Source organism: Pomacea canaliculata, linkage group LG8, assembly GCF_003073045.1.
Source record: "Pomacea canaliculata isolate SZHN2017 linkage group LG8, ASM307304v1, whole genome shotgun sequence".
In the NCBI taxonomy this organism is placed as follows: Eukaryota; Metazoa; Mollusca; class Gastropoda; order Architaenioglossa; family Ampullariidae; genus Pomacea; species Pomacea canaliculata.
Window position 1 is genome coordinate 7,118,945 of NC_037597.1, and position 19,354 is coordinate 7,138,298.

A 19,354-nucleotide genomic window follows, 5' to 3' on the forward strand; every position below is an offset into this window, starting at 1 on the left:
ATACACTCTGGCCGCGCCACGCGCTCTACATTCAACTGCGGAATCAGCACAGTCTGTCTCACTCCACTTTTGCACACACACACACATGAGTGCATACATAATTATTCAAAAATGTGTAAACACACACAAGGTGAGTGTGTTCAGCGATTTTCCCCACATGCAATGCACGTGTCTAGCAAGTGGAAGCCAGTCTCCCAGCCCACCCCACACGCATCTTGTCAGCACTTCAAGGAGACCCCACGAGGTCCATGACTTCAACCGTCGGTATCGCTGGTCAAAGGTGGCAGTCAAGATTAACCAGAGAGCCAGCGTGGTCCAGGTGCCAGTCACCTACATAAACTTTCCTGTATCCCCCCTCTCGGACCTGCGTGACCCCCACTCTGACCTGCGTGACCCCCACTACGTGCTAGGAAGCGCTACGACTTTTATGGCTGAGGTCAGCATATTTGAAAAACTTCTCGCTCTGCGGTCTCTGTCCAGTGTTTACGTTTATTCCGGATTATTTACGTTAAGAGTAAATGGTGGTGCTTACACTAACAATCACACTGCTGACTTCTGTAAACTTGCCCGCTTCACTCTCCGCCACACCTGACCACACACTAACTAGCCTGGGAGAAACCTGTCTTCGTTTAATGAGACTCACCAACAGCACTGGTTTGGGAACAAACAAATAAAATATTCATGAAATACAAAAAAAAGATAAATGTCCTTTGAGCTAGTTTTCTTTCCTAAAGCTCGCGCGCGCATACACAGCTCTGTTTTAGGAACCTTGTAGAACCATATTCTTGAAATGGAAAAGATTTTCTTCTTGGTTACTTAAGCTTCAGTTTTCTCTTGCTTCAGTCTTCTCTCTCTCTCTCAAGAAACACTAGAGAGAGAGGTCATAAGTCACAGGGTTAGTAGGAGCGAGCTGACAGTGTCACCATCACGTAGAAAAGCTACGTCGTAAATACGTGAACAACAGTGGAGCTCTTCAACAGAAAAAATTGTAAATGATATTATGTAAGATGGCATTTTTGTTCTCTCTCTCTCGCAAGGGCTCGAAAACACACACACACACAGAGAAAAGAATACTATATTTATTATGTACATATAAAAAAAAGAGCGACAGAAAGAGAGGTATACAGATGATCACCGTACAACTCAGACAGTTACAAGTTCCAGAAGGAATCTTAAAAAAATCGTTGACAGTTCATCTGCTGGGTCTGTTGCCTGGCAACCTTGTGTCATGTTCATTCACGCAACAGCGGTCATTGTTATGCAGTGAGTACCCAGGGTGCATCACGGTTGAAGACACACCACTGCGCGTACAATGACGAGAAATCTAACCCCAGGGTATTGCAGCATCACCCAAAACGAGGGCAGTCAACCGATTACTGAAAAGCAATTTGCTGATTTGCCGAGAGCAATTTTTGTCGGAAAAGGCTTTATCGAAGTAGCCGCAGGTGTTTCGCCATGACCGCTTTCCCAATTTCAGGAGACGATGAGTTTTGAAATGTGAGAAAATAAAATAAAGTTCGGATAAGAAAGTACAAGTATGAACAACTGTTTTTTGCTGTCAGGTAAAATGTTTCATATTGCTTTCCACTTCCAGTGAAACCAGCCCCACACCGGAAATGGCCCACAGGCAGACGCTTGCGCACAGATTAACTGGTGGAGTCCGCCATCGGACAAAGCAAACATGCTCGTGCATCAAGTGCACTGCCCGGAGCGCGCGGGGTCAAAAGGTCGACGCGTGTTGGGGTCGCGAGGCCGTACCTCAACTGTGACCCCGAGCAGGCCTTGACCGCTGGACCTCGGTGCCAGGCTTTGCAGCCAACAAACATGGCGGCAGCATCCTGATGGAGGCAGATGAGATAGAGAAGATGACGTTGTCGCTGTGACACTCGCTGACGGGTACGTCATCACACTTCCAGGTCAGCAGACATCGCGCCCTCGGCCGGAGGCAACTCGTGCTGGTGAGATAAAACGACGGAGCATCAAAGCATTCAGTTTTATAGTAAAATAGTAATTCGTTCAGTAAACGTACCCTCCGATTGGGACTCTGGGTATTATTACCCTGGAATTTGTATTTTGGCACGAATCCTGGAAACCTTTCTGCAGAACGAAACTCCAAGCCACCTGCGCACTACCCCCGTCACTGTTTGCGACCAGATTTCGACAGATACTACCCTGAACTAAAATCTACCTCATCACTACAAACACATTTGTCACCCTACTAGTCCTTTAACTGTTTCTGCTCTCCTAACCACCGAAGCAATCAAGTAAAGGTCACGGCCAACCGATTCATTTCATGTGACTTGAATGATGTATCTGACGGAGAAGTCCTTTTTTAACCAAAGTAATGAAAGGGACCAAACCTTGCAGCATTGTTCAGCAACTAACCTTGACCGAGTGTGTAAGTCCTGTAAAAAGCCGAATACTTACATCGACTTTGTGTTTTTGCTCTGAATAACAAGACAAAGATATTGAGAAAGGCCAAAGCAAAGTTCAGTGCGATCTTTAACCCAATAATCTAAATTTACACAACGGTTGTAGTCTCTGCTTTCCTGTTTATCCGACAACTAGTCTAACCAATACAATTTTAAAAATCTTATTTAAATATAAATAAAGGTTTACAATAAACACTTTGTTAAACTGTGGTTTCGAAATGTGTCTTTGAGTGCGCTCCCCTTGGTGTGAGTCATCAATATGCCCGACGGATGTAGGTTTGGGAAATACAGAGCAGTCAATGACAAGACAAAAGCTTTATCTCCCGTCCAAAAAAACTTTCTTCTTTTTAGCTGCAGAGTTCCGGTTGTAGATGCAGATGACTTGTCTTCCGCACACACAAGTGTACGCCGCGGATTTGGAGCTTCGGTCGAGTACGAGCCTGAATCTTTTGATGTTTACTCTGATCTTTAATTCCTAATCTGAACCTGGTTACAGATGGACCAATCGGGCTGATGGCGTAAGGGGTGCGCCTTTAGAGACTACTTTTATAGCGAGAATATTCAAGGAGCAGAATGGATATATGGCATGACCACGGAGAACACAGTGGTTCAAAGAGGTGGTGAAGTGATTCAAGAACAAATTGGTTTCGACCTCGTGTAAAGACAGCAATCCTCACTCACCCACCGACCGACACACCTCTACACACACACACGCACACACAAACACTATAAATCTCTAAAACACATGAAGCAGTTTCTTCCAGAAGACGACGACTTTGACAACGCCTTTGAACTTGCCAACACAGCCAACCCTCACTATCTTACATATACATATATCGCCCATCCTAGAGTTTTATTCATTCAAAAGATGATGCCCCGGTATCGCACTATCACAGATTCACAGATCGTTGACTACTTACTCGTCTTACTGTATGTCAAACATGTTACCGCTCTGTCGTTAAAAACTGCTGATGCCGAGAAAATGACTGCAACGGCAAACATTAACATTTATTGACAACAACGTGTGCAGCTGGCATACTCCCCCCACCCCACTTTCTTGAATAATGTAGACCATAACTTCATTGTCACGAGAACAGACGAAACAGCTGACATCGATGTGACTGAAGAAAGAGAGAAGGACTAGGTGTTGCCGCGATAATGTTTCTCTAAAGGTGGGGCCGACAGGTAAGTAGACCGAGCACAGAAGACTCCAACTTTTGTTTGTTGACAGTAAAGGCAACAAGTGGTGGATGGTGTGCGCCGCTGTCAGCCTTCCCCACCCTGAATCGATCCCAATTACGGGTACATCCGTCGCTGCTGGCGGCGCCAACGATACGCTGGAGTGATAACGATTTCGGATCGAGCCTCTCCTTCCTTCTCCTCATGCGAGTCTCGGTGTCAGGCGCAGGGAGGGGCAGACCGGGAGGATAGTTTTAGCTAAGTGATCGTCACACCTGTAGTGAGGTAGTCATCACCTGTAGCTCGGTGACGGTCACATCCGTTGCTCTGTCAGCTTCGATTGCACCTCAACGTTGAAGGGAGCCACGAGTGCTGGATGTCGGCAACAGGTCCTTTGTAAAAATGTGTGTCAGAGGTAACTCCAGTCAAACGGGTACTTGAAGACAAGAGTGGTCGGCCTTGGCGCCGGTGAGTTTGCAGACTTCAATGAGGTGTTCAGGTAATCCGACAATAAAGCTCGGTCTTCGCGGACTCTCTACAAGTACCTGCTCATTCCTAATAAAACTTCAAGATCGCTCTAGTGTCGGGCCCCAAACGGGGTACCTGACCACGTGACCTGGGTAAGGGGAGGAGGGCTGGTCAAATTTACACCATGAAGTGAGCTGTTGTTCACATCGTAGCTCACCCACTGCTCCGCAAATCACAAACTGATGGCAGTCATTCTTAACCTCCTACTAAGCTTTCAACCTTTACTGTCACCTGACTACTGCAGTCTACAAGTATATTCAAGTAAACTACTGCTACTTAACTTGATTGCCTCCCACTACTGGGGTTGGTGGCGCAGTGGTTGAAGTTCTTGTCACCACGACGGTGAGACGCGGGTGGCCTGGGTTCGTATCCCGGCTACAACATACCTCTCCCTGAATATCTAGGACAATGATGCCAGTTGTAGCGGGTCCTCTGGAAAATGTTTTAGTAAAACAAAAACGATATAATCTCTGACGAAATCGTTAAAACATATTGTAAAAAAAAGAGTAAAGTAACAATTTGTTATATATATACGTACTGTATTTGTTTGAGTAAAAATACTGTGGTGTGTACTGCACAAACAACGCTCTTCTCCAATATTTTTGTTATAATTAATCGCTGCTACACAAGGAGGAGCACCTAGGTCAATTTTTCTATCATTCCACTGTCTAACCGGAAGTTTCCCACTGCTTCACGAGGATACAAAACCAACGAAGCGTAAAGAATCTGACCCTGCCAGACACATCAAAGACTTGTCGGAAACCTTTAAGAACTAATTCTTTCCTCCGGGGTTTATTTTTCGGCATCCACGAGCCATTTGGATTCTGAAGGTGGACGGCAGCTTGTGGCAACAGATCGCGGATGCCTTGATGGCCATGCTACCGCACGTGAAAATCATTAAACAGTGGTGGGGGCCCCCCGCCGCAGGGCACCGGAAGCATGGCCTGCCATCCGTCCAGAACGTAGGATGCGGTGCCATTTAACGGATGAGCAGTCAAAGGGGTGGGTGGGGTGTTCCGAGGGATTCCTGAGCCCGGAATATGGACGAATGGTCAGCACCTTGTTGATGCACGTGTTTCGCAGTGCCGGGGTCCGTTCTCTGGCGGCGAAGCTCTTTGAGAAACGGGTGGCGAGCCTGCGGCACACAGACTGGAATGTCACGGCACCGTAACGGGAAGAGGGAGGTAGCAACAGCTCAGTGTGGTGGGGGATAAATGTAAGGAGGGAGGTTGAATGTGGAGAGACAAGCGATAACATGTGGTCACTTGAACCAAAGTTCCCTTCCCCCTCTCTCTCTCTCTTTCATTGCTTGTCTTTATGTGTGCGCGCGTGCTTCTCAGAAACATGCGCACGGACAGACTTATTCAGCCTGCGTGTGTAGCGGCTGAGGACATCCACCCTTTCATTGTCCACCATTTAGTTGTGACTACCACCTTGAGAGAGCATCCCCACCCCACTTCTCAATCTCGCACAGGAATTGTCAGGTGTGATCAGCCTGGACACACAAACACACATACACAGAAACAGAAGGGCAGCAACTCAGTCTAACGCTACTACATGCAAGCGGCGTAACTCTTGTGGACCTCCAGAGACAGAGGGAAGGTGGCGACGCCAAGCGCAACATTCAAGTTGTTTACAACGACCCGGCGCACGACGGCGACGACCAGCAAGCTCGATAGCATCTGTGCAACAATGACGACGAGGAGCAGCGACGGCGATGTGAGTTGAGGCGGGCGGCGATTGTGTGCCAGATAGAAACAATGCTCGTGCCAGCGGAAAGCTCGCCGGAAGCGGCGTCTCACAGGAGGTGCAACGCGGTGCTGGTCGCCGTGGAGTGGGACACCATGATGGTGGAGTGGAGGACTGCACTGGGTGCTGTGGCAACCCATCCTTCCTCCCCCTACCCCGAGTTTTTACTTGTGTGCGTGTAGGAGAGTGGCACACAGACCCAAAGACAGTGACACACAGGAAGTAAAGGGAAAGAATGCGAATGTGAATAATTTTTATGCCCCTCTTTTTTTTAAAATGGTATACAAAATATAGAATAATAACATTTATGACAATATTTCAGTTAGTAAAATAATATTTCCTAATAGGAAAAGATTTTTATCGAAATATAGACCGTCTCACTGCGTTTTCTCAGATGAAAGAGAGAAAAAAAAATGAAATATAACAGAATCAGACATAATTCATGTTTTAAACATTAAATTAATCTTAGCTCACACACACGAACACAAACAGTCGCATGTAACTTCTGTCAAAGAATACTCAGGGTTAGCTACTCTTTCCAGTCATGGGCTCTTAACTTTCGTCGCCAGGCTGTCCTTCGACTTCAAAGGTCTTGTCGATGTGTTGATGCCGAGGCTAAGTTTAGCCTCCCCCCCAAGGCCCACTCGAGCAGTAAGTGCAAGGGGCGTGTGGGAACAATAACTGTGGGTGTCTGTGGCGCCCTCTGAGACTCCAATGACCAGAGTTAGTGACAAACACCAAGAAGCCATGGCTCCAGTCTCAGGCAGTTGGTATTTGCCAGCCTCCCGGGGACTGACGCCTGCTGACTGTTCCCTCACAAGAGGAGACATGGAGGAGACGTGCATCCACACCTGCAGGGCATGGAATGTTGATACTCCATGGAGCCGGCACTTCACAAAGTGGTTGTCGTGTATGCGGCTCTTGATGTCACGTGTCTGGTGTTTTCTTGACAGTGACAGTAAATTTCTTTGATGTGTATTCGTCTGAAGTTGACCTTTTGAAGAGTAGTGAAATATATTTTTGTTAACATTAATAGTTGATGCCTTATTGCGAGACTTTGACAACGAAATGTTTTACAAGAGAGAGAGAGGTGGAAGAACATGCAAGAACAAACAAAACTCATAATTTTCCATTTTGTCTCTCACAGAGTATATAAAGGAGAGAGGAACAGAGTGTTTTTCCGCTCATTCTCCTTCTCCGTATTCCACTCGTTCCATTCCCTCCTCTTTACTGTCCCCATATTGTCTTTCCTGCCAAGAGGTCGAGGAATGTTTCCAGTGACGTGGCGTCTCTCGCCTTGTCAGCTTCGCCGCGATACCGCACACATCACGCGCCATCTCGCGCCCCGCGAGACCCGAGCTCTGCTCCTTTTTGTCATCGAAACGCCGAACCCAATCCCTCCCCTACCCACCCAGTCATCGTGGCGGACTAGAGTTACGGCCCTCGCCGCCACACACACACACGAAAGGGGAAGCGAGTCTCGATGCACATTGCAACGCAGTTATCTCCCCTGCGATCTGAAAAATGACGAATTAGCCAGCGAGCGTGACTGCGAGACTCGGCGAGCTCTCCGAACTGATGACTTGCTCTGTTTGCCAGACTGTCTCGGCGAACCTGTCAGCAGGGCGGCAAAGCGAGACGCAGACCAGACAGGAGCTGAGATGTTCCTTCAAAACTTTTTTTATTATTATTGGTAATGGTGTGGGGAGGGAACTATCCTGCCACGAGCACTTGGCAGGATTGCAAATTACCGACCTCACACCACGGTTCAACCCATTGTTGTCTCAGGCTAGGATATGAGTTTTAAAAATATTTTTTTTATTAAAATACAGAGTATCGCATTTTTACTCCTGACATATATCTCAGCAATCACTTATTAATAACCGCTGATATACATCATCGGCATTTCGATCTGGAGAAGGAAATTGTTGTAAAGAATGGAAGAGGTCGTTAGGAAGTAGGACGAAGACTGATGGAGGTTTATGCGAAAAAACACATCGATACACAAACTTTCACCGTGGTGTGTTTACCAAACAGAACAAAAGGTCACATCCGCTGAACATGGTTGACTGATTGATCTACCTGCACGTTGGTGAACATTGATAAAGTTATGAGCTGGTGCCACGCCCTTCTGAACACGTGATATAGTGAATGTACAATGTTTCAGTCAGTAACATCAAAATAAGTTATGTACGAGTGTCAACAATATCCTGGAACGAAGCCAAGTGAAGGAGTCACCAGGACAGCTTATCGATGGAATTCCCTGTGGTAAGATATTCTGTGTTGTATCAAGTAACTCCAAAGAACAGTAACAGCCTATTACTGTATCATTGTATCTGTTTCATCAGATCATCGACTTCTATCGCCATCCACCCAACCTCGCTCCTCTCTCTCTCAGATTATTAAGTCGATTTCCTCAGGGATGGAAACAAAAGAAAAGGGAGTGTGAAAGAAAACGAAGAGAACAAACAATAGAACTGATGATAAGAAGGGATGGCTGCGTGAGTCGTGTTCAACAGACGACAGACAGTCACCTGTACCAGTCACTTCTTCCTGGACCGAGTCTCGCATGACAAGTACTGTAGTGAAGGAGAGGTGAACCACGTGACCTCCATGGTGTGCAGAACCGTCACATGGTGGACATGTCGCTAGTCTGTGATGTTACATATTGTTACTGAACTCGATGAGGTAGGGTTAGTGCGAGTGATGTTGCTGACACAAAGAAGCTACCTGGCCTGCCCAACACACATCTCGCACCCTCCAACCTCTCAGGTGTGTGTTATACACGGTGTTGGATGGAGCTAGGGAGTGGGTAGATGATGTGTGAACTAGATGAATGCACACGTGTACCAAACTACGGAAAAGTCAAAGTGTTATAAGAGTAGCGTGCAGTTGCACACCCACACACCTTGTCATATTTGTAAACCATGTCTTCTCTGTCAACCACCCGTAACTGGACTGGCACGGAATCCTACTTTCCTCCTTCTTCTTTAGAATTTTTTTTTTTATTATTCTGAAACTCTCAATCCCTCTCTATATATGTTGTAATAGATATATAATCTCGTGGAGACATCTGACCTACAACTACCCATATAGACTGCCAGCAGATGTTAAGTGCAGAACCGTTGTCCCAGCGTTCTGCACCTCGCACCACCCACGACGACTGCAGCAACTCGCACAGGATCCAACTTATAAAGGAGCATCCGGACACACCACCAGACTCAAGGCCGCCCATTGAGCAGCATAAAACCTTTCTCACAAAGGGTCAAACCTAGGCAGTCCCACTGGAATACTTCTCAGAAACCATTGTGCAGCTGGTCAACAAAATGGCTGCTGCCAAGCTGCAAATTCTACTAATCGAGATTCGGAAAAAAACTGACCGAGATTTGCTCACAGCGACCCCTTTATAGATGAGGGTTACAGCAACTGGGCTAATAGGACGGTTTATAAGACAGAGCAATGATACAGGTATGACAATGATACCTTGATGAGAAATTGTTGACAAGATGTTGTTGTTGTTGTTGTGTGTGTGTACAGATGTGGATTGTAAAAAGCTTTCACATTGAGGTACAGTGTCCGCTACAATCACATTTAGGATGCCTGATGCATTCCTGAGAGAACATTAATTAGAGAAAGAGAAACAGAGAAAGAACTCCGAACTCTATCAACGGAAGGTCTTGGATGTAGAGGTCAAATACCACAAAATCAACAACAACAAAGCCTCTACACAGCAATCACAACCTTAAAGAAATATAACACTGTGATTTGGGCCATCGTTGGCATATTTCATTTTTATTTATCTCTGCCCTAACTTTCAATGCATAATAAATGTACATCCCACAGCTCCACCTGTCACTCCATCTATTTATGGCGCTTTTATTTTGCAACAAAAAGAAAAAAAGAAAAGCGGGCATACATGTGCTTTTATATTACTTTTATATTACTTATATATTTGTCTTGTATATTGCCATATTGAGAAGGATCCATCAAATTTGTATCGTCTTCAATTTTTTCTTTTTTCAGAAGGATCACTGCTGCACAGCTTACTAAACCAGCTCTCTCACAACAATCTCTCATTCTTTGTCTGAAGATTTTCATTTCTCATCGCCCTCTCCTCACTTTATCCAGACTTCAGAAAAAACCTAGCTCAAAGCACTTAAAAAAAAAAAGGAGACAGCAAGAGGGTTGGCTGAACGGCTTGGCCTAAAAGTGCTTCCACTCGGGGTAGATTCCGCACTGTCAGGAGAAGGAGATGGACTGAGGAGAATACCCGGAGAAACAAACAGGAGTTGCGTATCGATTGCTCCGAGTTCTGAACACAGAACCTCTTGTTTCTGACTCACAACTACACTTACCAGGCTCCCCTAAAGACCAACAGCGCGACTTCTGTCAACATGTCTGCCAGTCTGTGTGCGCGCGCAGGTGTGCTGACGGAAGTCGTTACAATTCTGATCGTTCAAAGCGTTATTATTGTGACGTCAGCCGAAGACAGACAGACCACCCAGTCGACATTTTTAGCGAGTTGCTGATGCTGTTATTCCATATAACGACATCCATACACTAACTCACATACAGACATTCAATAGCTGCAAGCAAGTAAATCCTAGTTGATCTCAGAAACTTCCTTCAGCAAAGGTCACTGATGTGCGTTTTCTGTCTTTTTTTTTTTTCTTCATCACCCCCAGCCCCACCCCACCGCGTGCTGCCTGTATCGTACCCGTCAATCTACCCGCTGCTTGTACGTGTATTTTAAGCAAACGCGGACACACACCACGGGACTTCACCTGGTTTCCAGACAATGTCGTTCCACCCCAGGCCCTTACTACTGAAGGTCGATCACGTGTACATCCGGACTGAAACCGTCAATCTCACGAGACGCTCTGGTCTTCTGCGCATGCTCACTAACACTCACAGTGTAACAGGCTTTCGAGAAAAAAAAAAAAAGAAGAAAAAAAAAATTCGAGAGAACAATACAAAACAGGATCGGGTATGTGTAGCCTCCCTTTATTTCACGTCGACGTCTAATAGAGTGATCTCCCTTTGAACTTAAAAAAAAAAAACAACAATTAAAAAAAAGGTCACACTGCCATACAGGTTTTTGCTTTAAAAAATACTGTCAAAAATTGGAATCGTGCTCTCCTGTGTGGTGTGGACTTTTTTTTCGCAAAATCACCAAATTACATCCAGAAAAGTCGGGGAAATAATGATAAGGCAAGGGATGACACGCCGAGTTCAATCGTCACTGTTTTTTGTAGGTAAACTTTAAAAGACAGAAAAGTCTGACCGGCTACTCGGCAAGATTCTTTAAGAACGAAAATAATTTTTGTGAAAGATTGGAGGTAGAGATACAATGCATCCAATTTTGAAACGAGTGTTCGTTAGAGCGACAAGGCTGTAACAGTGTAACCGTCCTGGCTTCACGCACTTTGCTGCTCACCTGTAAAGCTAATAAACGCAGGTGAGAGAACAGGTTTATGGCTCACAGAAACTACAAAATAAGCATCAGTCGGCAGGCCTAGGAAGCAGTATTTTACATCTTCTCCCGGGTACCAGCTGAAGTTTCCCTGTCATTGTAACGGCTTCCACTTCTGAACACGTTTGTCATGCGCACAGCCTCGTACACTGAATGTGTCTAAAGTAATCACATGGCTCACATGTCAAAATATTTACATGTATATGCAGCACACATTTTGACAGTTATGTTCTACACGACATTTTTCAGAATTCTAAAACACGTTCAAGCCTGTAACAGGAAATTTTTGTGTTGGTAACAGATAAGTCGTGAAAGAATAGACCTCTTGTGGTCTGCTCCATTGTGTGTATGTGTGTGTGCAGGAGATGGATTGTTCATTGTGCTCAGTTTATTTAGATAATACTGATACGCCACACACAAAAGATGTGCACTCAGCGGCGGGTCACAGGACCAGAACCTGAACCCTTCCACCTTCCATCCCCAAGTCACGCGCAACATCGACGTTCTATGTCAGAGGTCATCTGTTGGAACACTATGCACCACACGAGTGTTTGTGTGAAGGAAAGATAGACTGGACTTTGAAAAGCAGAGTGTTTAGTTTAAAACTGTCACTCTTCGGGTCAGACCCTATGCGATCACAATGTTCCGAGAACATCCAGCGACTCTTGCGACAATAATTCCTCCCTTGAGTCAGCGACGTTGTAATCCAGTGTTGTTTGGAGGACAAGAGAAAGCTAACTGTATTTCAACCTGACATGTTTCAGACCCAATTCTCTCATTTCTCCGCCTTTGCCCTAACCCACAGGGAGAAGGAGACACGGCCAAGCGTCCGTTAGAGGTTCGTTAATGACCGTCACCTAAGAGGGTTATCTCACGAGCAGTCACCCAGGACAACCCCACCTTTGTCAAGGTCTTCCTCACAGGGAGGAGACTGACGAGCCCAATAGGCGTGTTCTCTAGATAAAAGAACACCTCGCTATTGTTACCCATAATGCCTTCAGCCTCTCTTCCGTCAGACGCTGGCTTTGTCCTCTCCTCATTGTACGTGCAACGGTCCTTGCAGCAGCGAATCCATCTCCCTGTTGAAGGTCTGAGACCCGCTGGTTCAGCAAATCCTTTCAACCCCTGTCCCACAGTCACCGTGGAGTGTCTGGTGTCAGGTGTAACTAACGGCTCTCTGGCAACTAAGCTTGAAACCAGCGGGAAGACTTTGTGGTCCATCGACTAAGAGGAGGGATTTGAACCATTTAAAGGATTTAATCTGCTGCTCCCCTGAAATCCCAAAAGATTACATCTTAGAATTACTGTCAGAAAAAATTACAGTCAAAAGCTCACAAACATTTTGTTGTGAGTACAGCAGCACAGAAATGTGTTTAATTAAAGTTTTGTCGCGTTCCCTCCAATTTATCTTCTACCTCCACACCTCACTGATACCTGGAAAATATTTTGTTAAAGGATGTAGTTTTGATTTCATTACAGTCATTTAGGTTGAACAAATAGTGCACATGGCCATGATTTTTTCTACGAAGGTTTGTATTGTAACATCGATGTACTACTGATAACAGTGAATGCAGGATGTAAAAGAAGCCATTGACACAAAATAATTCTTCAAAGAATCCAATTTCTTTCTCTCTATTCGTCTGAAATCATCAAAGCCAGTGGCTGTGAGCAGCCGCCGGTTTAGCTAATGGGATCCACTAGAAGTGCAAGAGAACTAAAACAAAAATACAGGAGTAAAAAAGTCCTTCCCATCCTGCAGGTTATGTCAGTCTTCACACGGCAGCCACACTTCCATTGCCACGCATCCCTGACTGCGGATGCAGCGACGATCGAACGACACTCCGCCGATGAGATTGTCAGATAATCTCTTTGTCGGATGCTGAGGGAGGTCACGTGGAAGTAGGGTGTCCGATAACACGGGTGGAGTGGAGTGGAGTGGAGTGGAGTGGGGAAATCCATGGCGGAACCGCTGCTTGCAGTTTGCGATGTTGATTACGTGCCACAACAAACAATTATTACAGAAGAACACAGCCGCTGCATTCATTGATACAGACTTTAAAAAACGATAAAAAAACACATGATGGGTTGACTGAAGTGTTTGGCTTCTCTAGACTTGTTGCGTCAGCCAATAGTTTCCCTTATTGCCAACATGGAAGGCTTTTCATTCTGTTCTTCCTTCGCACCACAGAAAAAACAAAATCTCTTGTCCACCCCTGTCCTCTTGTTCATATCATCTTTTGTCCTTATCCTTCTCCGGACCTTCCGCCGTGGTGAATGGAACCTAACCCTAACCCAGACACAGAACCACATATAACCACATAATAAAACATAGTCACAGGTTGAGACACATATAGACAAAGACAACGACATGAACTGGGGGGTTAGTTCCTCTTGATTAATGTCAAATATAATGAGTGAATATGTATCTTTCCCAAAAACAGTACTTCTAGTACTTTCCTGTCCAAAGAAGAGAAAAAAATGAAAAGATGATAAAGAAAAAGAAGACAAAAGAGTCAGGAGAGAGAAAAAAAGTCGAAGTGTGAGAAAACATAGCAAGTACCCGAGAGGGCGGGGACAAAGATCAGTGAAGATGACAAACACAAGGACGACAGGCAAAGTGGAGGAACTTCCAGAAATCACTGCAAGCAAGCTGGAAGATTCTCCTGCAAACGGCCTCAAGAAATAGGATGTTGTCGATGGGGAAAAGAACTGGCAAAGATCCACAAGACGGTGGACGAAGAAAAGAAACCAGACTTGGGTCGACACTAATTGCTTCGCACTTCAACTCGATCACTTAGACGCCCGAGCAAGATTTGTTTTGCAGACTGGAAGAAATATACTCCACTCACTGACTCAGTCTTTGACAGACCCTCGTCCTCCTTTATGCACTCTTGCACTCAACATTCCCCTCTCCCCATACCCCAAAACCAACGGGATTATAGGGAAAGTCGTACACCCTCCACTCAGTGGGTTCTTTATCCTTTTGTCATCAACTCTTCGCGATCGTCTTATCAGCCATTGCTATCGAGAGCTTTCAGAAGAAAGTAATGTTGTAGAGCAAGCACGCAGGCATCACGATGACTTTATCGCTGGCGGTTGAAAGGAGGGAAGAAGTCAATTTGTCTCGTCTGCACTCAGTGACCTGTGCAGTTGCCAGTCTGCACTTTCACTCGCTCCAAACCCGCTCGTCGAGTTATGCAACGCGTCCCAGTGAGAGAAATATTCTCTCCGCCACTCCTGCTTTTGTTTTCATGTCATGACAGACGAATGTAATCGTCCCTGGCAGCAGAACAATGCCACGAGTAAACAAAAAATACAATTACGAGTCACAATGGGTTGGTTGAAATAATCTGTCTGCAAACAGTGGCCGACGGTGTTACGTGTGTGTTGGTGCGTGCGCGCGCGCGTGTGTTGTGTGTGGTGTGTGTGTGTGTGCTGGTGTGTGTGTGTGTGTGACTGGTGTGTGTGTGCTGGTGTGTGTGTGTGCTAGTGTCTGTCTGTGTGTGTGTGCTGGTGAGGGAAATGTCAACACTGTTTGCCTGAAGTCATCAAACAAAATTTAATGGCGCGGCTGTTCACCTGATTTGCTTTACTCCAGGTAGCGCCATCTACACGAGACGTGCCGAGACTGAAAACCACTCAGTTCTGTCATCAGTGAGGAATAACTGCAAGCTGTTTTAGTTTGCCTCGGGGATTTGTTTTGTCTCAATTTTTGTCTCGGGAAGGGAGGTGGGAATTTAATATAAGGTGAATGTAAATACTTACCTGTTCATTTTGCTTTGTTCATAGTTTATTTTTGAGGGGACTGTAAACTGTTTACTATTTTGGTTAGGGTTGTTTTATGTTTACAGAAGTGGTTTGTTTAAAGTGGCTGTAAACTTGTTGTTTTCAGGAAGGTGGCTGTAAACCTCGGCTATACTTTCACTTCAACTCGACACATTCATTACTTGTGGGAACAAGACGGACTGAGTGCACTTCCCCACCCCACCCTCATTCGTCTGCTGTCACCAGCTGACATGACTTAGACTGTACTTGTACTCACCTCACAGACCCAACAGGCTGGGGTCGTATCCCAGTTCTCAAAAGGAAGAAGTACTAGCACAGCACCTGGCGAGTGATCACCTGGATGCTGACAAGAGGCGCTGGTCGAGTTGTCGTCACACCTGGATTGGAAGACAAGACTTTGACAAGACTTCACACTAACATAGTTCTCCGTCTGACACAACATCAGCAAAGAAAAATATAACAACTTTCATGTTGATTTCATGAACAAAATAACACATCTTTACTGCTTTCATTGATGAAGATTTGGATAAAAAAATATAGGATTAAAACTTTCTTGTTGTTAGTCTGATTCTGTGGTCAGTGAAGACAGTAGGAAGCATATTTGAGAAGTAGGTTCATTCAAGCCAGGCCCGGATATATATATATTTCTTCATCCAAATAGAAGAAACAAACATCATTTTTGGACAGACTCAATAACCTGACAGTTAATAAAGTATAAAATGAAATTCAAAACGCATTCTCCCATTAAACGAATCACTAACCCTGACTTTCATTTTAAGATTTTAAGACCACGCGCTACGTGTCCTCGACTTCTAGGGACAAAACACAAAGAGTTTCCTCAGTCTAGTGAAAGAACTGTAATCTTTCTCCTTTTATTTTTTTCCTCCCGTAGTGGCGACGACTTAAAAATACCTTGACGACGCAGTGAGCTGTAACCGGAGACTAGCATCACGACTAACGGCGCTGCGTGCTCGTGTACCCGACTATCACCGAGTACGCCAGTCCTCTCTCTAACATTTCCACTTCATACTTTTTATCTACCATAGTTCCTCACGTTCCCGCTCCATAGTTTTTACATCACCGGTGTGTGGGTGCGGTGAGGCTTCATTCCCAGTAATGCTTCTACACAGGCAGAGCAACAGCATCCTCCGGCCCTCCCTACCCTCCCATCAACCCGGCTACATCTCCTCTGCCATTTCTCGCAATCTGAAACTTTAATGTCAAGAACTAGAAGAATTAAATAATGAGAGTAAAAACTGATTAGTTTTATTATTTTATGAGGTTTTAACTTCCAGAAACTCAATTGTTTGCTAAGGTTGTCAGCGGGGGGATATCATGCTGCATCATGGGAACTGTGGGGTGATGTGTATCGGCCTCGTGCGAACCATGTATACCTGTAGTTTGTCTCGTCGTTAGACTTTCCTCGTTGGTCTTGAAATCCATCCACAGGTACGGCCATAAATTTCTTCACGTGTTTTCCCTTTGCCTTTCAAGTCTCGGAGGAAGTTGACAGTGTTTGAGCTCTTGTTTCCTTCCCCACCCCTGAACATTGTTAATTAATTTTTTATTTCTCGCGAGAAGTGTCCCTCCCTCCTGTTCCAGATTTCAAAGTACACGTGTATGAGGCTGGGTGACGTGTTCCAAGTTCCAAGCCATGACTTTTGTCTGCGATTTCTTTCTGACAAAGCTGACGTGTCTTGTTTACCGAGTCTGCAGGTCAGCGCCACCTGCCACTCCCTCCGTCAGCCTCCCGGGTACATCCAACCTGCATGTTTGTCCACGTCGCTTATGGGGAAGTACTCGTGTACCCGGGAACACTCTTGCCATCAGTGTATACAACAACCGTCACTGCGCCGCCAAAGCATCAGTCATCAACATCAAGTCTTCCTCTTTGCTGTCATCGCCATATGAAGCAATTTCAACAATAGTCGATTATGTTGTCAACATCTGTCTTTCTGTTGTACCTTTCTTTTTTTCATCCTTTGTGTGTGTGCGCGTGCGCGCGCGGCCGATGTGTACTCTCTGAGGTCTCGACTGCTGTCCTCACAACGTAAAACACGTCATCCTATCATACGTCATCTCATGTTGACGTCATCTGACTTGATGCAAAATCGTCATCAAAGCATCGTAATTTAGGTACACGTCATCATAGCCGGCCATCTTAACTCACACGTCAACATGCACGCGCACACACCCGTGTAAGTCCACGTCCAATGTTTTCTTACTCTCGTCTGACGACTTGTCGCTCTCGTCGCTCCTGGGTGGCGAAAAAAAAAAAAGTCGACAACTACCAGATTCGCATCTAGCAACGGGCATTTGGTTATGATTCTGACATTCTTTATACGGGTGGACCTCATGCATGGCTGTCGCCGTGTGGAAGGGCGTGGCAGGAAATGGGTTACACGTGTTACGATCTGTCAATGATCTTTACCCGCTGACGTCTGGCGAGGGTGCACGACAGATGTGACATTCTGCCAACGAAATTTGAATCAAGCAAACAAATTGGACAGACTGGCCTGCTTGAAATTCGGGTGGGAGACAATTCTCTACTTAACTATTATGGACGTCACACGAAACCGATGGCCATCTTTATTTCTTTAGTTACCAACCAAGTATTTAAAGAACTAGTATTGTGTTATTATTTTCGTAATCTTATTTCACAAAACCACGGTTAATGCCCCTTTAAACATGGGCTCACGTGATGTACAGGATGAGGTCTCTCTCTCTCACACACACACAGAGGGGGGGTACTTCACATCGAGCTTTTGCATCGCCACAGCGTTCCTGACGGCGGTTGAATACATGTGCACGAGTGTGTAACGCCACTAAAGGACAAAAATGTGAGGATACGAAACTCGGGTGTTTGAGTGGAAAATAGAGCGGCGGTGGGTGTTCACTCCGTGGAGCGGGTGCGAGAAAGAGCTGTGTGAGTCACACACACACACTACACCTCCCTGGGAGTCTTGCAAATAGACAGGCAGCCGACACTTAGCATCTTAAGTAAGGGCTCATTTCACCTGTCCCCCTGAAATTAAATCCTCCTGATCACAACAACTCGGGCGGTAGGAAAAAAGAAAGACCGAAAAAATACTCAGCTGGAGGAAAAATGTCGCAAGAGAGCTTTTGCATACAGGTGAATCTGTTTTTCTAGACTGAAAGGTACTTGGATGCCCAGGACGATGATTCATCGTGAGGACATGAAATTAAAATAGCTTGAATATGAGTGAGGTGGGAGGGAAGAGGAATAGTATTCGTGTATATGTGTGTGTATATGTGACAAACAGATTTGCTGTACATAGACGTGTCCTAGAGTTTGTGTACGGGTGTACCCTTGTGGCTTCACATGTTCGCTGACCATAAGACCAAAGAAACGCAGACATACATCAGAAAAAATCAGAACGAGAAAGAGATTCGACATCCGGATGCACAGGAGGAGAAAGCATACTTAACCTCCTTGACTGGGATTACAAAAATATGGTGGCACAGGGCTGATTGGGAAAAAATAGGTTTCTGTTGACACCTGTCAGAGAAAATTCTGATAACAATGACGAAATGATTCACTGGCGTAGGCAAAGAAAGCTTGTTAAAAACCCCTCGAGAGTCAGAACAAAGGGGAGGCCACTTATTCAAGCTACGCTCACGTCAAAGGTTTTTATCGCCCTTCTGGAAGGACTTCCTCTGGCTTGGGCCCGCAGCAAGACGAGAGAGCTTGCTTTTGTGCTGGATGTCACTCGTGATTGTCGCCCAATGATTGCCAGCCTCTCGTTGCGCTGGTGTCCAAGGCTGGGACTCGTGCAATGAGATTGTTTCTGGGCTTCGCACGCTCTCGATGATTCTCGCTCCATTATACCAGGAGGACATCTTGCTTATCCGTCTGCATTGATCAGTTCTGATGGCCCAAGCTTTTCAAAGAAATCCGGTTCGCTGGATGTCAGAAGTGGCCAGAGACAAGGAACGTGAGGGGCAATGAACGATATGCAGCCAAGTCCTCAGGATTGTTATTGACATTTCATCGCTCATTGGATTCCTGTGTCTCTGTCTGTCCGGCGGCAACTACTGAAGGAAATAAAAAGCTTTCGGGTCACAGGAGACGGAGGCATTTTCTCCTCCCGCCCTCTTGACCCCGAATACTCCTTTGCACGGAAGAAAACCAAGGTATCGGCCTCGGGTCAAGGTTGAGGTCAGGAGTGCTGCCCAGGGTGTCGGT

At 45.6% G+C, this 19,354-nt stretch overlaps 1 long non-coding RNA gene across 1 annotated transcript in view; it reads right to left on the reverse strand.

Annotated features, from left to right (window-relative positions):
- Positions 1 to 15,763, reverse strand: part of LOC112570644 — a 33,983-nt gene extending 18,220 nt beyond the window's left edge. Inside the window, exon 1 of the long non-coding RNA XR_003100671.1 lies at positions 15,404 to 15,763. This is a non-coding gene — a long non-coding RNA (uncharacterized LOC112570644). The remainder of the gene's footprint in view (positions 1 to 15,403) is intronic.
- Positions 15,764 to 19,354: the final 3,591 nt, after the last annotated feature.